Source organism: Planococcus citri, chromosome 4 (genome assembly GCF_950023065.1).
Source record: "Planococcus citri chromosome 4, ihPlaCitr1.1, whole genome shotgun sequence".
NCBI lineage: Eukaryota > Metazoa > Arthropoda > Insecta > Hemiptera > Pseudococcidae > Planococcus > Planococcus citri.
The window spans coordinates 44,918,558-44,937,465 of record NC_088680.1 but is presented as its reverse complement, the minus strand read 5'-3'; the positions used below and the strand labels follow the sequence as shown (position 1 = coordinate 44,937,465).

Below are 18,908 nucleotides of genomic sequence, written 5' to 3'. Positions count from 1 at the left end.
AGCCTCGACATTCTGCTAACAGCCAAGTCAGGCCAGTTCGCGACCCTAAAAATTTTAGGTAAGTATACTCGTATGGTACACAAGTGCAGAGTGGAAATTCCTGCCAATTTTCCAAACACGATATTAAATTTATATGGTGGGAATTTCATCACCGATCGAACAAAGCTACGGTGTAATTTATAGGCACGCGACACGTTGGCGAATTTCAACGCAGCGTGCTTCTCTCACGTCATCGTTAGCCAAAGATGCTGCTTTCTTTGAGAAACCGACGACGACGTGAATTCTGCACCAGCAGATGTTCCAATTATATCGACGTATATACTTCAATTTGGCTAATTCATTGCCCATTAAATATCGCACCATAGTACAAATACACGTATTGCCAAAAGGATGCATTCGTAGTACCTGCGTTATAAAAACACGCGAATTATCATAATTTGGTCGTAAACGACGCGTATAAGTATCGTGTTGCACATCAAATTAATAAGCCATACTTATACTTATACTTACTTACATTGGTACTCGTATTTGCAATGTACATAGAAGTATATAAGTGTAAGTAAGTATAACAGTGATATACGCTCGTATATTATTTATATTTATGAAATAAAATCAACATAGTATGAGGCGTCCTTTTTATTTTTATTAAGTACTGGTATAAATTTTAATCCAACAACCGAATAAACACGCTGCTGAGCCCGGCGAGAAATCAAAACGTACATAACGTTAACGTCGTCGGCGAATTGCACCTATTAAAAAACACTTCGCGCAGTCTCACGACAAAATTACATAAAAATTATAGCTTTTTAATGGCTGAATCAAATACACGACGTTATTACATTTTTGTGCATTTCGCACGCGATTCCATGCGTTGAAGTGAGACAGATGAACAAACATAGATTCGCAATGCATAATAACCATCGACGACGGGTGTTTGGAGAATGATGGATGGGAGGTCGTGAAATTTGGCGGGAAAAAGTACGACGAACAGGTTGTCTTTTTCTATTCCACATGTATGAGGGAGAAAACTGTAGACATTTTTTCAATCGACGTATTTGGATTCAGTGCATCGAATTGCTTCAATTTTTATTTTTTTCACAATGTTTTATATGCATACTTGGCTAAATTTTACACAGAGTATTTCACTCTAAAATCCGAAAATTTTCATAAAAAGTTTATTTAAAAAATCTATTTGAAAAATTTATTTAAAAAATTTAATTTTGAAAACTTATTTGAAAAATCTAATTTTGAAAAATTTTTGTTTGCACTCGTGAAAGTCGACCAGTGAATTTCGAATTAAGCATGCAATCTGAATTGCTCCATTGAAAGAGGCATTCCAACAGGTAGAACAATCTTAAAGCTGGTCATAATTAAGTCGAAAGAGCGCGCAAAAATACACAAGTCAAAATTTCAGACGCTAGATTAAATTTTTTGTTTTTTGGTAAATTTTTGGAAATCAAATTTGAGTAAAAATTAAGAAAAAAATCAAAATTTTACTAAATTAACCAATAGAACTGAAATTTGGTACATGGTCTATTTTCGACCCACTAAATCGATTGAAAACGGTTTTAAACTACTTTTAGTAGTTCTGGAGCCTCCAGCACATTTTTTAAAGTTGAAATTTTCACAAAATTTTATCCAAAGAGTTTGCATGCTAAATTTTATTTAATTTTTACCCTAATTTCAACATTCTGAGTCGATTGAAAATAGTCTCAAGCTGTTCTGGAGTCTCCAGAAAATTTTTGAAAATTCCAGCTTTCCAAAAAATGTCATAAAATTTATGTAAATGAGCTTTAGCACTTACTAATGGGCGCACTGCATCCTGGCGGCCCATTTGTTCAATTACGTACACACCAATTTCCCAAAATCGGTCTCTGTTGGTTCAGAACCGCATAATTTTTTTAAATTTTCAATCATCTAAACATCGGAGAAACACATATTTTTGAATTGGCAGAAACTGATTTTGAAAAAAAAAATGTGTGTAATTGATCAAAACCTTAGGAAGCTACATAGACAGACACACAGACAATTACGAGAGGTCAGACGGGTAAGCAGACAACCATGAGAGGCTAGACAGGTAAGTCAGCGCTCTTAAGAGGCCAGACAGACAGGTCAATGACCTTAAGAGGTCGGACAGGCATACAGACGATCTTGGGAAGCCATACTTATGGGCCAATGGTCTTGAGAGTCCAAACAGACTAACGGGCGATGTTGGGAAGCCAGATACAGACAGCTCAATGTTCTTAAGAGGCCAGACAGGCAGACAGGCATACAGGCAGATGACCTTGAGAAGCCAGACAGGCATGTAAACAACTTTGAGAGTCTAGACAAGTAGGTCAATGACCTTGAGAGGCCAGACAGACGGGTCAATGACTTCAAGAGGCCAGGCATAAAAAGAGGAAGAGAGGCGACCTTGAAAAACAAGACAGACTGGTCAATGACCTTAAGAGGACAAACAAGCAGACAGACGACCGGTAGCCAGACAAACAATTGTGAGAGGCTAGACAGGCAAATGACCTAAAAGGTCAGACCGGCGGGCAGATGACCTTGGAAAGCCATACTGATGGGTCAATGACCTTAAAATATGCCAGACAGACAGATAGACAGACGACCTTGGTGAACTAGACAGTGGACAGATAGGTTAGTGACCTTAAAAGTTGATTTAAACGAGTTTTAAACAGTACTTTTTCAAAACCTGGAATTTCCAAAATATTTCTTCATTCCAGAACGGCTTGAAATAATCTCCAATCGACTCAACATGTAGAAAGTTTGGTATGTTCAACTCCCATTAAATAAAATTTTGTTGGGAGTTTCAACTTTCAAAAATCTGCTGGAGGCTCCAATACAGTTCAAAATGGTTCGAAATTGTTTCAAACCGGTTTGAAGAGTCGAAAATATCAAATTTCAGATTTCTAGATCAATTCGGAAAAATTTTGATTTTTTTTCCAATTTTTGGCCCAAAGATTTTCAAAAATTCACCAAAAATCGAAAAATTCACTTCGGTGCCTGAAATTTTGACTAGAGGAGCATTTTAGAGTGATTTTTTTATTTAGCTTTGTCCAGTTCAAAAATATTCCGTCAGAAGGGACATCTCCCCTGTAAGACAAATTCATTTGTCTTTTTCTAAAAAATTCGCCTGAATTCGAATTCGAAAGATGAAATATTCAACACAACAGAATACCTTTCTACCTACTAATTAGTAATTATGTTGACACAAAATAAATTTTTAACCATGGAAAAGGATGGTACATGGTAGTAGGTACATACATACGTTGAAAATTGAACAAATTTTGTTATCACAATGTTTTATAGGACTGAAATTTAAAAGTTATTCGCGTTTAAATTTAGGAGTTCTTTTTTTGAAATTTGTATGCATATATTTTACGTAGAGTTACTTATTGTTCAATTGTTCATTTTCTAGGTCATTTTTTAAATTAGAAAATTTTTTACTCGCATACTCATCTCCTTTAATTTTTTAAGATGAATGAAAAGTCAAAACAACACATTATGTTAATTTTTTGATGAACAGCTCCTCTTTGAGGTTAAAAATAGATTTCAACTTGAACTTTTTGAAAATGTAATTTGCCCCTTCAATTTCAAAGATAGGCAACACCTCCAGTACAATCACGATTTCAGCTACCTAATGCATGCAACATTTTCATTTGGAGTTTGGAGATGATAGGTCCGTATTAGATACCCAGCAGTGTTCGTGTATTTTTATTACACATACTCGTATGTAACTACTTACCCAGCAACCTAGCTATGCACTTTTTCGATATACCTACATATTTTTTATCAGATCAAATTTGATTTTTAAAATAAGTTTACTTTCCTTGTGAGCAGTTCACTATAAAAAAATCCACATCAACCACCTCCCCTTCTCCCTCATCTACACTCACATTCCTTAATTTTTGAAAACGAAACTTTAGTCAGATTCTGAGCAAAGTCACATCTTCGAAATTCGAAAACAAATTTCTTTAACAGCGCAGCGAGCGTATTTTCCATTTTAAACGTACATTTGTTTTTTCTTCATCTCGTCGGCAACATCTAAAAAGTATGTTGGAAAGCGGCCGAAAGCCATTTTCTTTTGATTGCCTTCCATACGAACGTTAAATTTTCGTCCACCGATATCCCGATATCGCATAAAAGTCACGTACTGTGTACGGCACAACGAACGGTTTTTTCCACCAGCTACTTTATCTGGCTTTTCCGGCCCACCCGTACCAATGGAAAATCTTTCTTTCGAAAAGAAAATTGAGTTTTCGTCTACTCATCTATACGTTCTGTCTATTCAGACGCAACCATCGCGTTCTACTTTTCTCTTCTCGCGCTCGCAACTCGCAACTCGCAGCAGACTTTATTATTATTGTTATTAGCGTCAGAAAGGTTTTCCATGTAGGCCTTTCTGGCGCTAAGCTATAGTTTATATACGCGTGTAATCGTCGTATACTATAAAAATTGGGCCAATTTGCCGCCACCGTAATGCAACTTTCTTCGTAAAAATTACAGCCATATGGGGAAATATCCGAGCTCGAATGATTCGTAAATTATTTCCAAATCCGTTATCATTTCGTTGGCTAATACGCCAAAAAATATACAAGGACATCGTCGATATAACCTTCCCAAAAATGAAAACCACAAAGTTCTAAAAGCTTTGCCGCCTTAGCGACTCGACAACCGTGATAAATATTTCAAAAAACGCATATCTGACGCTAAATACTCGTCAAAAAATGCTCGTTAAAATTGACAAACATTTTAAAGTTTTGCACAATGTGTCATTTTCTAGCAAGAAAAAAAAATGACAAGCTTCTTCCTATATATACTCGAGCGCGATAATGCTCGAGCTAAGTTTATCGCTCAAAATGTAGGAACACCGATAACTTAAACCCCAAGTATGAAATTTTATTCTGACGTACTACGTCTCGATTTATCGCAGCCATTTTACTTTTTTAATAAAAGAAAAGAAAAAAAAAAACTCAAAAAACATCTCGAATAAAGTTTAGGTAACAAAAAACTATATACAGGTAGGTACCTATATACTATAAAGTCGAGATAACAATAAACTTATATTCGCGACATTTTTTCTCCATTTTTGTTTCTTTTTTTTTCTCTTTTTCAAACTTCCAATGTGCAACTACAGATTGAACGTCATAAAATGAATTTTTACGAGTGCTTTTTCAATCGACATAAAATTCAGATTTGATAAGCTTTATATGTTTCCAGAGCGATAGAGGGAACAAAATCCAAACAACCGTTCGCCAGGTAAAAGAAAAAAAAATCGACAAAAATCCGACTCGATTTTGCTCCGCAGAGAGGAGGTAATTTCTTTTTCGGCTACACCGACCAAACCTATATAGGTAGGTACTATAGGTACGTAGAAATAAATCTCTTTATTTCGCGCGCGAATTGCCGCCATCGTAAAAACATGCTCACGTGTTACACAAACCTAATCTTACATATATGAAATCTGTATCGGTATAAGTATAAAATTTCGAAAATACCTCGAGTAATCAATTCTTCTATATCCATATAAGGAACTGGAAGAAGAAAAAGTACAGCAGGAGGAGAAAGGAGGGGAAAATACGAAATTTCGTTTAAGAAAAACCATCAGCAATTTTACTACTTCGAAGAGCTGCTGTTCTTTTGCCAATCCGACGATTTCGTTGTGCCAGAGATTTTTATTGCAAGTACGTGTGTAGGTACGAAGCTAGGTAGATAGCTTTCTGCAATAGTTTGAAAAGAAGTTTAGGCACAAGTATTTCAAACGGTTCGAATTTCAGCATGATTTCAACTTTAACAAGATAACTTCGATTACCCAGTATACCTAATCATTCATAAATTATTATCGTCAATTTTCAAGTCACATGATTTAAATTTAGGCAGATACCAGTACTAATATTTAAGTTTTCAAAAATGAGTACCCATCATAAATACAATTGGAATGCAGAAAAGAGAGCACCGACGCAGCTCTATCTGAAAAGGTATTCAATAATTCATAATGATTTTTCAATCAGATGAATTCAAACAGAAATGAAAATTTGTTTGTGAGAAGAAGAGAAGATGGAAAAAAAGGGACCAAGTATATATACCATACATACATACATATGTACCTATGAAGGAAAATTATTGAAGAAAAAAACGAAATAAAAATTACCATCAATTTTGCATTGGTGAGGAAGTCCATAATCTGTACAATTCCTCAAAACGCAGAAAAATTTTCAAAAAATGGGCCAAAAATTAAAATATTGATCCCAAAAACTGGAAATTACGAAGTATACCTGTATATATTTCTTTCATTCACTCATTTCACCTATAATATCGAAGTCACGTTCGATTTCAAGGTGATGAAGAGTAGAGCACCCCATGTTTGTTAAAAGAGCAATTAAATTTTAATGGGATAATAAAGACGATGCTGGTTGTACATTCAACTGTAGCATGGCACGAGAAATTGAATCAAATCTCAAAGAGTAGGTAATATGAAAAATCATATCTACATTATACACCTATTAATAAAAGGTGAATATCCGTAACAACTACCTAATAAATTGCCAATTTCAATAAAAATTTACAAAATATCCATCAAACATTTTTATTGAAATTTCACTCGTCACAATCATGGGCTCCACTGCTAATAGAAAATTGATTTTTCAACATGAAATTACATAACTGCTTTACCGATTGTTTTTTAAGCTGAGTTCTTTGACCTTTTCTCCAAAATAAGAATATTTACATTTTGTCGAAGTCTCAAACTTTCTTCGACTCACCTATACGATAAAAATCACTCAGGAGAAGAAGACGAAGAGAGGCAAAGGGAGACACATCGTTGTTAAAAATTGCGGAAATTATGTTTTGTGAATGGAGAAAATTTTGTTCAAGTATACCCAGTTTAATAAATTTATTGTTGAATTTTGAACAGGAAAAATTGAGATTATTGTAATGTACGTTTTTTTTCGAGGAATGAAGGCTTCAAATGGATGATTTTCATTTTTTCGTCAATTTTCTCCTACCAATGATTTGATAGGTATTACAATAGAGTGTAAGTACCTTATTTTCCAAAATTGGAATTTTTCATTTCCCCCTCTCCTTAAGCTGCAACCACATGTGTTTCCCACAAGCCCAACATTGAAAAACTCGTGCTGGGAGCACCTCTTCCTCCTCAATTGAAAAAAAAAATGAAAAATTCTACTCAAGTATCCAAAAAATCATTTCTACGTCAGAATTTTTCTGAATCATCCCCCTTTTAAGAAAAAATCCCCCCACTCCAAGCTATATTGCCCCATAATATTAGGAAATCAAAAAAAATGAAATGTGAGCTAAAATTCAAGCTTTTTTCGGAAATTTTTCATTTCTAGATATTAATATTTTTTTAAATATCGATTCTTCAAAAATGAACCTATACCTCGATGTAAGGAGCCCCTCGAAATGAGAAAAAAATCAAAAAAGTGAAGGAATTGAATCCAGTAAATTAATTATTGCACAATTTTTCATTCTTGAGCAGAATCCTTCTCAACTACTCTCTTCACAAGAGAAAGCATGCCTCGGTCAAAATGAAATGAAATAGGTAATTTTTTCCAATTTCAAAATTTGCATCAGAATTCTTTTGAATAAGCCCTTTTCCAAGAAAATAGTTGAAATCTTGACACGAACCACTTTCTTATTACTTGACAATTTCAAAGAATTAAAAAAAAATATATCAAATTTTCCACTTAAAGTAAAATGTTTTTCCTGAAAAAAAAAAAATAGGTAAGTATATACTTATCCACAAAGTAAAAAATGAGATATAAATAAGGTACACCTTTAGAAAAGCCCTTTATATCTGTCAGGTGATTATCTTGAAACATTTTTTTCACGTTTCACTGCGTTTCTGAAAAAAAATCTCGTGAATAAGTGTCACTCCCACTTTCTTTCCACAATTAGTTTACTCAATGGTAACAAAGTCCTCAACTCAAAAACGTAGGTACCTACCCAAAACAATTGTTCCAACGTTTCGAACCTGTTTTCAAAAATAAATTAGGGCACTTCAGAAAAATTACCCCCTTCCTTTTTTATGAGGGAGACTGGCTTCAAGTTGACTAAAGTTTCTGACATGAGCACTTGTCAAAAATTAAATTACGAATACATCAAATTTAAAATTGTCTGAATTTGGTAGATAGTTCCTTCTGTTGCTTTTTTCAATTTTTATTTTAAACGCTCGAATTACGATGCAAGAAGGAGAAAATGGGACAGGTGCCTTCTAAAATCCAGGCTATCATAAATTTTGGTCTTGAAAATTCAGAATTTGTGCACGAATGAACATAGGATAATAATTTTGACCATTTAAATTTTGACGACCATTGAGAAAGGATTGAAAATTTTTGAAATTGCGAAAAACAACACGCTTATTAGGGAGTTTTTCCATCTGAAAAATTGAAATGAATATTAGGTATCTGGAAATAGATCGTATAGAGAAAAACGTTATGGCTGGCTAGGGGAGGTTAATTGCCCCCCAAATTTTGATAAATAATTAATATTTCAGTCATTTTTACACACTTATTTCCATTTGAACTTCTTTAGACCTGAAACGAAAAAATACTTCAGAGAATAATATTTTGAATTCATGAGGGCTCATTTGAGAAGATTTCTACGACTCAAAATTTTTAATAGAATGAAAAGTCACCTAAAAATGAGTTTTCGGATTCGAAAATTATTATAAATAGTATAATCTGAACACAGTTGAAAAAACTTGAGATGAGTTGAACAACATGTCGAGCAAGAGGGGGGGGGGTCAAAATGCCCAAAAATGTTGGGAAATCAGAATCAAAGCATATCTATATTGTTACAGCCTCATCACTTCACTGACTTTATCAGGAGTAAAACTATAGATAAATGACAGAGAAGTAAATCCTCGAGGAGAATTTTTACCCCAAGAAACCCATGATAAATGGGGGTTAATTTAGAATTCAACTCAAAAAAGAACTTTAACTTTGCTTCCATTTTCACTTTTGCATAAATTACGCCATTTTCAATCATTAGGAATCCTGGCCTTAGCCAATGAAAAAGCATCCGGTATAGTATCATCATTCGTTCATATACAACTACATAATTCACCATAGATACACAACTATACAGATGAGCTTGAAAATATGGAAAAAATTACTCCTCGAACCAATTAAAAAAGAAAAAAACACTGCATTCAGAAGCAACGATATGTCCCAAGAAGTACGTAGAGGTAGGCATAGTCATCTTTATCGTATCAGGTTGTCGATTAATCATAACAAACACACACACTTCCATCTCTAACAGATAGGTAGATATACAAGTATCAAGTACAGGGGTATACAGTACACTATAGGTACCAAACATCATCCACTTATCAATCTGAAGACGGGCCCAGCATGAATCCATTTAATAAATGGTGGATATAATATGGGTACCACGACCATATCACATGAATCCTTGCAAAATCACCATTCTGCAACATTAAGTACTAAGTTCACCTTTAGCAACTTCAAATTAGCGCATTTTTTCGATTATGTACTTACTACCATAGTATACATTCAGACGGGTACAAAGAGGTACATATGTACTTAAGTACATTTTGCACTTGCATAAACGAAAAGTAAAATATCGCGATGGTGCATTTAACCAATACGTGTAAAAGGTAGGGAGAAAATGGAAAAAAGAAGCCGAGAAATTCACCCGTTAATTATACGCTGCAGTAGGTCTAATTATGCGGGTGTAAAGGGAAAAAATAATATTCCGAAACGATTAAGACGCGGAATATACCTTACTATTTAATTAACAAAAACCAGATGAATAATTCGCGAGCGTCACGGCATCTCGATCAAAGTTACCGGGCGATATTTTTTCTTTTGCAATTTTCACAGGAAACGGATAAAACCGGTTAACTGTAACGCGGTTAACGAGATTACACACGGTTAGAATGTATAATATAGGTACCTATATGAGAATAATATGGGAACGTGAAATTGCATACTTCAAGGTTATATCGTGCATTTTGCGAGTTATCACGCAGAAAAATCGCCATCCTAGCTGCCGTACTACTATTGAAAATTTTTTTCAATTTTTTTCTACTTATGTACCATTGCAGGTGCGAATTTACATACAAATGATTCGGTATAGTATAGGTATAATATTTCAAAAAGAAAAAAAAGTTCAAAGTCAAAGAAATATACCGATTTTGTAGGATCGTATATTATACTAAGTATACACAAAGAGAAAGAATTAATTAATAATATAAAATTAAAGTATCGATTAGGTTGCTATAATATATGCAATAAATGTAAATTTTTCGATACGCACATCAGGGTCGTGTATTTAGATTTACATTACCACTCGTCGATATATTATTTTTTTATTATTTTCATTCTAATACACGAATTCGAGCATATAATGTGGGACTGGAGGCATTATATCGACGTAATATTTTTCAGTTTAAGTATACGTAGGTATCGAGTTACCAAAACCGTCTTTATTTATAATCTGAAAATATATGGAATCGATTCTAAATCAATAATTACCCATATTATAATTTAATGGAAAAAACACATTTTTCTCATAAGCACCAGCCTAACGTCTTCCTCATTGAAAAAAAAGTCTCACAAAAAAAACGTTACAAAATAACTGATCTATCTTGGCTATAACTTTGTTCTTCGAAAATAAGCCTACTAAATAGTAACTGCAGCATACGATTCCCCATGATCAACGCAGCATATACCCGAATTAGTTCAAACGACCATCATTAGCTGATGTGATCCAGATAATAATAATTCTTTTTGGATCAAAGATACTTTAGGGTTTTCACTCGAGCAACACTGGTGAATTTTCAAGTGATTGCAGCGCTGCATCAGCAGATTATCGAGTAACATCTACAAAGTGCTTGGTTCAAGATTATATAGATGGCGGGCCTGTGTATATAAACGCACTGCATGGAAGAGCATCGGATTCGTTCGGATGAAACGTCACTCTTATAGTACGTTAAGGGAAACAGAAACCCTTACACAAATACCAGGGATGATTCGAAGTTGCCTATACTGAGATCTAGGGATGAAAATGATGTTTGGTTCTTATAAAAGGAGTTTTTTGAATTCAGATTCTTCATTTTTTGTCATTTCAACTTGATTAGATGAATAAAAGTTTTGCGATAGATGACATTAATTTCTATCTGGGGAGATTTAAAATAAATTTAAATTAATTTTTTTCTCATTTCTAACAATTTATAAATCCATTAGTAGATGTATAGATATAGGCATTTCCATAATTTAACCAATAGGTATATAAGTTGTTTTTTAATTACGTAATTTTTCATTGCATATCAAAAAAAAAAATAAAAAAATTCATAGATAATATGTAGGTACCTACGTTGAAAAAGGCCATAAGTTCAAATAGCACTTCTCGCTTGAGGTTGAAAAAAATCAAAAATTTTCAAAAAATTTCTCGAAATACCCGAACTTATTTTTGTAAAAGATGTGACAAGAAAGGTAGAAAATATGCAATTGAAGCATATGTTTCCAAAACGCACTAAGTCCATTTTCAAAGATTCTGAGGTTGCAAGGCCATTTAGCATAATATTTCGACCCAAAATGACTGATTTCTTTGATATGTTGTGCCCAAGGGTCTTGGCTAACTTGGCTAAAAAATATCAAAAAATCAGCCAATTTGGGCCATTTCTACGTTTCCAAATTGTACTAAGTGCCATGAATTTCTTATCAATATTTTTTATAACAACCTATACATTTATGTAGATGTAGAATCAAAAAATTCTGTGACGAGTTTATTTCCTAACACAGAAATTGAAGGGACCACATACCAAGTACAAGTATCACTAAAATTGAATACCCACTACGCCCCCCTCAAATTGGCAGATCCACAGGATAGTCTACAGTCAACATCTCTCTTAAGCTCCAAAAATAAAAATCGAGCTCTTAACGTAAAAATGCTTAGAAATATTAATTTTGTAAAAAAAAAAAAATTAAAAACTTCAATTTTGAGAACTGCAAAAATCTACTCTTTTCAAGAAGTGTGGGTAAAATTTTCGGATCGCACGAAAAATGTTGAAATTTTCAAGAATGACTCTATTTTGTCTGAACCCCCTCCCACCCCTCCTCCGTCTAAATCTCACAATTTTGAGCCATTCTAAGACCCTCAAAGTCACTTTCGATTTCTTCCAACAATTTTCAATTTATTTCGCAAAGGGATAGAAATTAGCAAAAATTTTATTTTTAGAAAGTGTGGGTGAAATTTTGAAATTTGCGAGAATAGCTCTACCCTGTCTGACCACTCCTCCCCTCCCCATCTAAATTTCATCATTTTAAATCATTCCGAAGTCCTGAGAGTGACTTTCGATTTCTTCAGAATTTCTAAACTTCTCGAAAAGGGATGCCTTGCTTAACAATCGACCAGCACTAGCAGCTTATTCCTGTAACGAGTTGATCCATATTTGAGCACACTTTCGAATGAACATCTCGAGTATGTTCTTTTTGATTTTCTGAATTTTTTTCTCCTCGAAGTATTCACCTGGAAATTAGATCGAGAATGAACCACAACTCGATTTTCAGCAGCCCAATTAATTCCTATGTTTATTCCAAAGAAATTCAAAAATACTGGAGGAATCTAAAATTGATCTGATGACTCCAAAATGACCAGAAATGGTGAAAGTCAGTTCAAAAACATTATTATTACACTCATTTTTAAAAAAAACATAAATCGTCAAAAAATAATCAATTTTGGAATTTTTAAAATTTGCTATAAATCGAGAAATCAATTTGGGTAGGTAGTTAAAATGTTGATGAAGTATGGGCCTTTCAGACCTTTTTCTTTCCAAAATCGCGGTTTCGTTGAAATTTGAGGCGGATTTTCGAGACTTGAGAGGTTCCCTTGTCGTCAGATCGAAAGTGGGTGTCAAACTCCTTAAGTGACTAAAATCAAAATATTTGATAAGAGTATAAATGTAGGTAGATAGGTATAGTAGATAGGTTGGTAGGTAATGCTTTAAAAACTTTCTTAACATTGAAACATTACATTGCTACCCAGTTCCCAATGAGAAGTCGTCAAGTGAAATTACCTTCAAACAGAAAAATTTTTCAAGAAATTCAATAGATACGAGTATACTTTAACTAATATTTTCCCCAACATTTCATTTGCATAGACAAAAAATCAGAAAAAGCCAAAATTTTTCATTTTTTTGGTAATTTTTCTCACTCTTTGCTACCAAAAATTATAATTCAAAAAGTGATACAATTGGGTACAGAAAATTTCAAATTTTGCAACAAAATTGATAAAAATTTTGACTGAATAAAAAAAAAAAAAACACGTTTAGAATACAATAGGAAACATTTTTATAGAAAAACTGCCTACCTAATCTTCAGATTGAATCCTAAATTTCAGTAAAAATTTGCATCATTTTTTTTTTCAAAATCAATTTAATGAAACAAATCAGTACACTGAAAGTACATTATAAAGGCATGAACCATTTTCATACATACAAAGATAAAAAATTAGAAGAACGTAATTCAAAGTAAGCAAATTTCCAATTCGACTCGCAATATTGTCTACAGTAAATTTTTATGAGGATCTTGAAATTAAACACTGCACGTGAGAATCTCACACCTCTATCAATGTAAGTAGATGATTTCAAATAATTGAATGTGTTGAAAAATAGAAAAATTGCCAGATTAAGGAGCCAACGTACTTTTTCTCTCGTTTATCCAATTTTAAAAATAATTATTTTTTAAAGAGAATTTTAACTCGATATCAAACATATTTTTTATAACTTTCTGCAAAGAGTGATCCTTTAAAAAATATTTTTCAAAGAAAATCCATTATTCTTACATTTTAAAAATTAATTTCAATAATGATGGAGGAAGAGGGGGCCACACAACTCGACAATAATCAAATCACAAACATTTGTGAATTTTTTGATATTACAGAAATCATATAGATAGGTCACTAATCCAATCCAATTGAATAGATATTCACAAAAACTCTCCAAATCTATGTTTCAAAAAATTACGACTTTGGATGAATTAGCTCAGGTATTTTTTTCTACCCTAAATCAAGACCTTTTTTTAAATTTATTCTGTCAACAAAATTATATACTTCAGTATACTTGAAATAGTGGCGATTTTATTTTTCACCAATTCCTTTTTACAGTACATTTACATACTTTTTGTCCTCAGATACCGTAATAGGTTCATATATCTTAGCACACCACTTTCCGGAACCTAAATTGACCCAAAATACCTACTCACAAATAAAAGGATCGATTTTTTCACACACCGACCACACTGACCGCATATCCTTAGGTATACTCGACCGCTCAAGAATCAATAACCCTTCGACGATGCGGCAGAATCACATTGATCTATTTAATTTCCTAGACGATTTGAATAGAATAGACTATTTATACATAATATTAACCATTAAAAGGATATACCGTTAGGTATAAGTATGCTATGTTTTGTAAACATTTCATTGTTCACGATGGGTTCGGTCCTTTGAAAATCTCATCGGTTCGAAAGCAATCAAATGTATTTCACGGCTTATGCGGCTATCTAACTGTAATATGTTTTTGTTCCATATTATTCAAATTTTTTATACACCTAACCTAACCCACACTCCGTTATCGTAGCCTGTCTTTTGACCATTGCATTTGATCTAGATCATCACAGATTTTGTAGTAAATAATAAGCATTCGATACGAAAGTCAGCCAGTTTCGATCGTGGAGAATTCGTCTGTTGACATTCTTATCGAGTATTTTGAGATTTAAAATGTTATTTTTCGGTATCGAATGTCGAGTGTCTCGTGCTGCGGAGAAAAAAAATGTGAAAAATGTGACACTTAACAAATTTCAAGCTGAATTTATTCTCTGAAACACGTTATCAAGGATGAGATCTTATCAATACAAGAAGTGTCATAATGTCAAGGTATACGTTGGTTTAAATGTCATCGAGTAACTGAGTAAGTATTAGACGTAATATCATTTCCATTAATTTACCTAGGTATGTAGTATGTGTCCTATACTATTTGACTTTTTTTGCACATTTAAAATTTTTTGAATAATTTAAATAGCAGTATAGATAGATAAATGTAAAAGAGAATCATATACTTGGATAAATCACCTATTTTTTTTCTTTTTTCATTTGCGAATAATTCGATGAACATTTTTCTCTCGGGTCATAATTTTTCAAACACTCTCATTTATGATACGAGATTTTCAATGCTAAAAAAAAATGTAGGATTGGAGATGTCGAGTTCTACACACTCTCTCAAGGCCAGATCTAGTAGTGCATGATCTTGAAAAATACATTTTCTCACATTAGGTACCTAGATATTTATTATGTGATCCATACACGAAAATAATTACCAAATTGACATTTTTTTTGTATTTTAAAGAAAATGTCCCCAATCAGTTGAAATTCCATCACCCAGGCAAAATTCTGATCGCATCAAAAACTAAAATTCCTTTCGATATCTTATAGTAAAAATCTGAATGAACACGTAAGCTGCCTGCAAATCACCTTTAAACACCGCCCAATCAAATCCAAAAAATATAACCAATAATGCCCGGTGACTGTTCATCTTTCTATAGATGTGCATCGATGGCCTTCTAAATGACTCACCGCACCTGTGATGGCATTTCCTATACCAACTCGTACATGGTATCGACTTTCAAACCAGTTTAAAATTAAACGAAATTCAATCAGTGTAATGCTGATAACCCATAAACATGCCAAATTTTCGATACGTAATAATTATGTAATTTTCAATAGCAGAAGATTTGCTTAATTTCTGCATAGCTATGGTAGCCATCAACAAAGGTGAAGGTGTATGTATTAGGGTGATTCGGGGGAGGACCATTCGAATTGAAATGTTCGCAGTTCGTAGCCATTTATACCATTTATGTAGTGTAATAATTCGCCCTTCACCCTACACATGTATAGATATCATACTTCTATCGACGCTTCTTCATCATTCCGCAGTATGCAGAGAGAGCTCAAATTTTCGTGACCATTTTAGTGTGTTTTCAACGAAGGAAATAACTCTCGTCTCACGTTGAGAGCATCTATAATTACACCCAAATGAGTAGGCCTAGTTAACTTTTTTCCAGTGATATACAATATCCTTTGCTTTTCGCATACTAATCACTTCATTAACGTCAAACGTTTCCTCATGCTTAATTTTTCTACAACCTGTGAGGCCACTGAACTTGGGAAAAATTTCTTCTCTTCTGTTCGGTCAAACTGCACGAAAATACTCGAGTATACCAAACCTACAGTGTCGCACCTCGATTTATATCAATGAGACAGGTTAGAGAAATCTACTAGGTATAGGCTATAAGGCCTCGGAAGATTAACATCCATGATGGCGTTTTAAACCTCGTAACATTGTATTATAAGATATCTGGTTACCAAACTAGTTTCCTCGCATCTACAAGTATTTAATACGGTCGGATTTTGGAAGCCATATTTTGGTGTCGTTTTATTGGCTGGCTTGTTTCACGTGTGCAGTACGAAGGATGCAGTATAAATGCACCCTAATCCTTACTCGTTCGGATATAATACGTATAGAGGTACTTGAACACTTGTTTTTAAGCAAAGATTTGGCGAGGGTAAATCTTTTTGAATTTTTTTTTTTGGGGTGTTTATAATTAAGTACAAGATTAAAATTGAATATAGAGATTTAGTTTTTTCAAATTTTGTATAAGATAAATGTGATTTTATATATAAAAATTTTCAGCATTTTGAAAAAAAAATTGGGTTCATCGGGCATCCCTCAGAAGGGTAAGATTTCCAAATTAGGTATGAATATTTTAGGTTCCACGACAGAAAATTCATATGACATGTTGAGTACTTAAATCAATTATATTCAATAAATATAAAATATTTTGGTTTGAGTTGCTACAACTTATAGGTTAATACCTAAATCAGTAAGCTAGACGCTATACATATAGGAAGTACGGGCAAAATCTTTTAGGTATCTATCATCGTCGGTAAGGAGAAATACTATTTCAAGTAACTTAAAAAACAATTATCAATCTATAATTTTCATTTTCAAATTATAATTTGACAAGGTAGGTAGGTACCCACTTTCATTTTTTGAAATTTCATCATCCTTTTTTCAATTATACCTATAAATAGGTACCAACCTATTTCAAAAATCAAGTCATTAAATCAATGATTAGTGATTTTTTTATGAACAAAAAAATACCTATTTTTATACCAAAATTATTGTCATAGAATGATTTTTCAATTGAATTATGAGATAAAAACCAAAATTCAATTTTTTTGGTACCTAGTCGAAGAGGCAGAAAAATATTCAATACCTATTCTTCGTATTTTAACGATTCATCTACAGAATTTCGCTAAAATATATTGGAAAAATAAAACGAATATTTATTATGCTCTCATGAAACCATTTACAAATTATTTAGACTAGTTACTTGATGATTACCCATTGATCTTGAAAAATTTTCTAATTAGATTATATCGGATATTTTTCAAAAATAACTGCACATGGTACTTGTAGGAACTTATTTCATTCAGAATCAGATAAATGCATCAATTTTTTCATGTGAAAAATGACTTAAAATCTGGATGCATAATTCAAGCAATTTGATGAAATTTTATAGAATTTAGTCATGTACATTGAATCCAAAATTGTTCAGATTTAATTCATTATAGTTCATTCAAAATTGAATAGAAAAATTACCTAGATGTTTGGAAATACACACATCTATCTACTGATCGGTTCCTTTTTCAGGGATGGAGGGAAGAGAGATGTGACAAAAATTGGAAATTTTATGAAAATGTTATCTATACCTAAACCTAAACAAAAATTTATTGAAGTGTGACCCCTCCTGGCCCCATCCTGAAAAAACGAAATTCTCAGTAATTAAGAAGGTAAGTACCTATTTTACAAATTAACGTACCCATTATTACAAAAAAAAAATTGAATTTTTATTCAAGGGAAGAAGCTATTTGAAAACAACGGTGTCCATTAATATAAATAAATTTTTTAAAAGTTACATCGATTATCGGTCGAATTCATGAAATTGGCAGGTTTTCAGCTTACTTTTTAAAAACATGTTCATTCAACCATTTCGGGAAAAAATTAAAATTTGGAGATTTGTGTTCATAAAAGCGCCCCTTGATGAGAATCAAAACATATTCGTGACCACTTCTACTTAATTGGATTGATTTTGACCATATTTTCCAAAATTCACATCTGCATCTACCAGTTTGAATCAAGACCCATTTTTTTCTTCTTTTTTTTTCAAAATCATTGCCAAAGAAACATGCTTCTGAATTTCAGAAAATTGTTTCAAAATTGGTTGAGTTGAAGGTGGCTAAAATTTGATTTGACGATTCTCATGAATGTTCCCAAAATTATGAATTCAAAAATCAGCTATAGGTACATATATGCTTCACAGTGGTTCAAATCTGCACTTAATCAGCTCAGAAGATCAATAATGTCGAAAGCCATTAAATCCCCGGTAAACACATAGTACGCGATACGCCAGCGAATAGAAGGCGATCATCGTATTGGCAGCCGGCGTATCGCCGGCGGGAATCGCGTTCGAATCGCCGGCGAAAATGTCCGCTTTTTCCGCAGCGGAATCCGAAGGCGATACGCCGGCGGGAATCGCAGTGATATCGCTGTTGAAATAGAACGCGATTCGAAGGCGATTCGTCGGCGGAAATCGCAGCGATATCAGAACGCGATTCGAAGGCGATTCGAAGGCGATAATCGCAATGATGTTTTGCTTTGGTTTTTTCCTAGTTTCTTCTCCCACATTAGAATCAGAACGTATTCTTCAATTAATTTTACGAGTAATTTACTTGTTTACATAATTAAAAATCAAGAAAACAAAATAAATAACGAGTAAATTAAGTGAAGAATGCTTTCT

At 33.2% G+C, this 18,908-nt stretch overlaps 1 long non-coding RNA gene across 1 annotated transcript in view; it reads right to left on the bottom strand.

The window, feature by feature from the left end:
• LOC135844908 (uncharacterized) overlaps positions 1–18,908 on the bottom strand; it is a 613,622-nt gene that overhangs the window by 519,395 nt on the left and 75,319 nt on the right. The window lies entirely within an intron of this gene.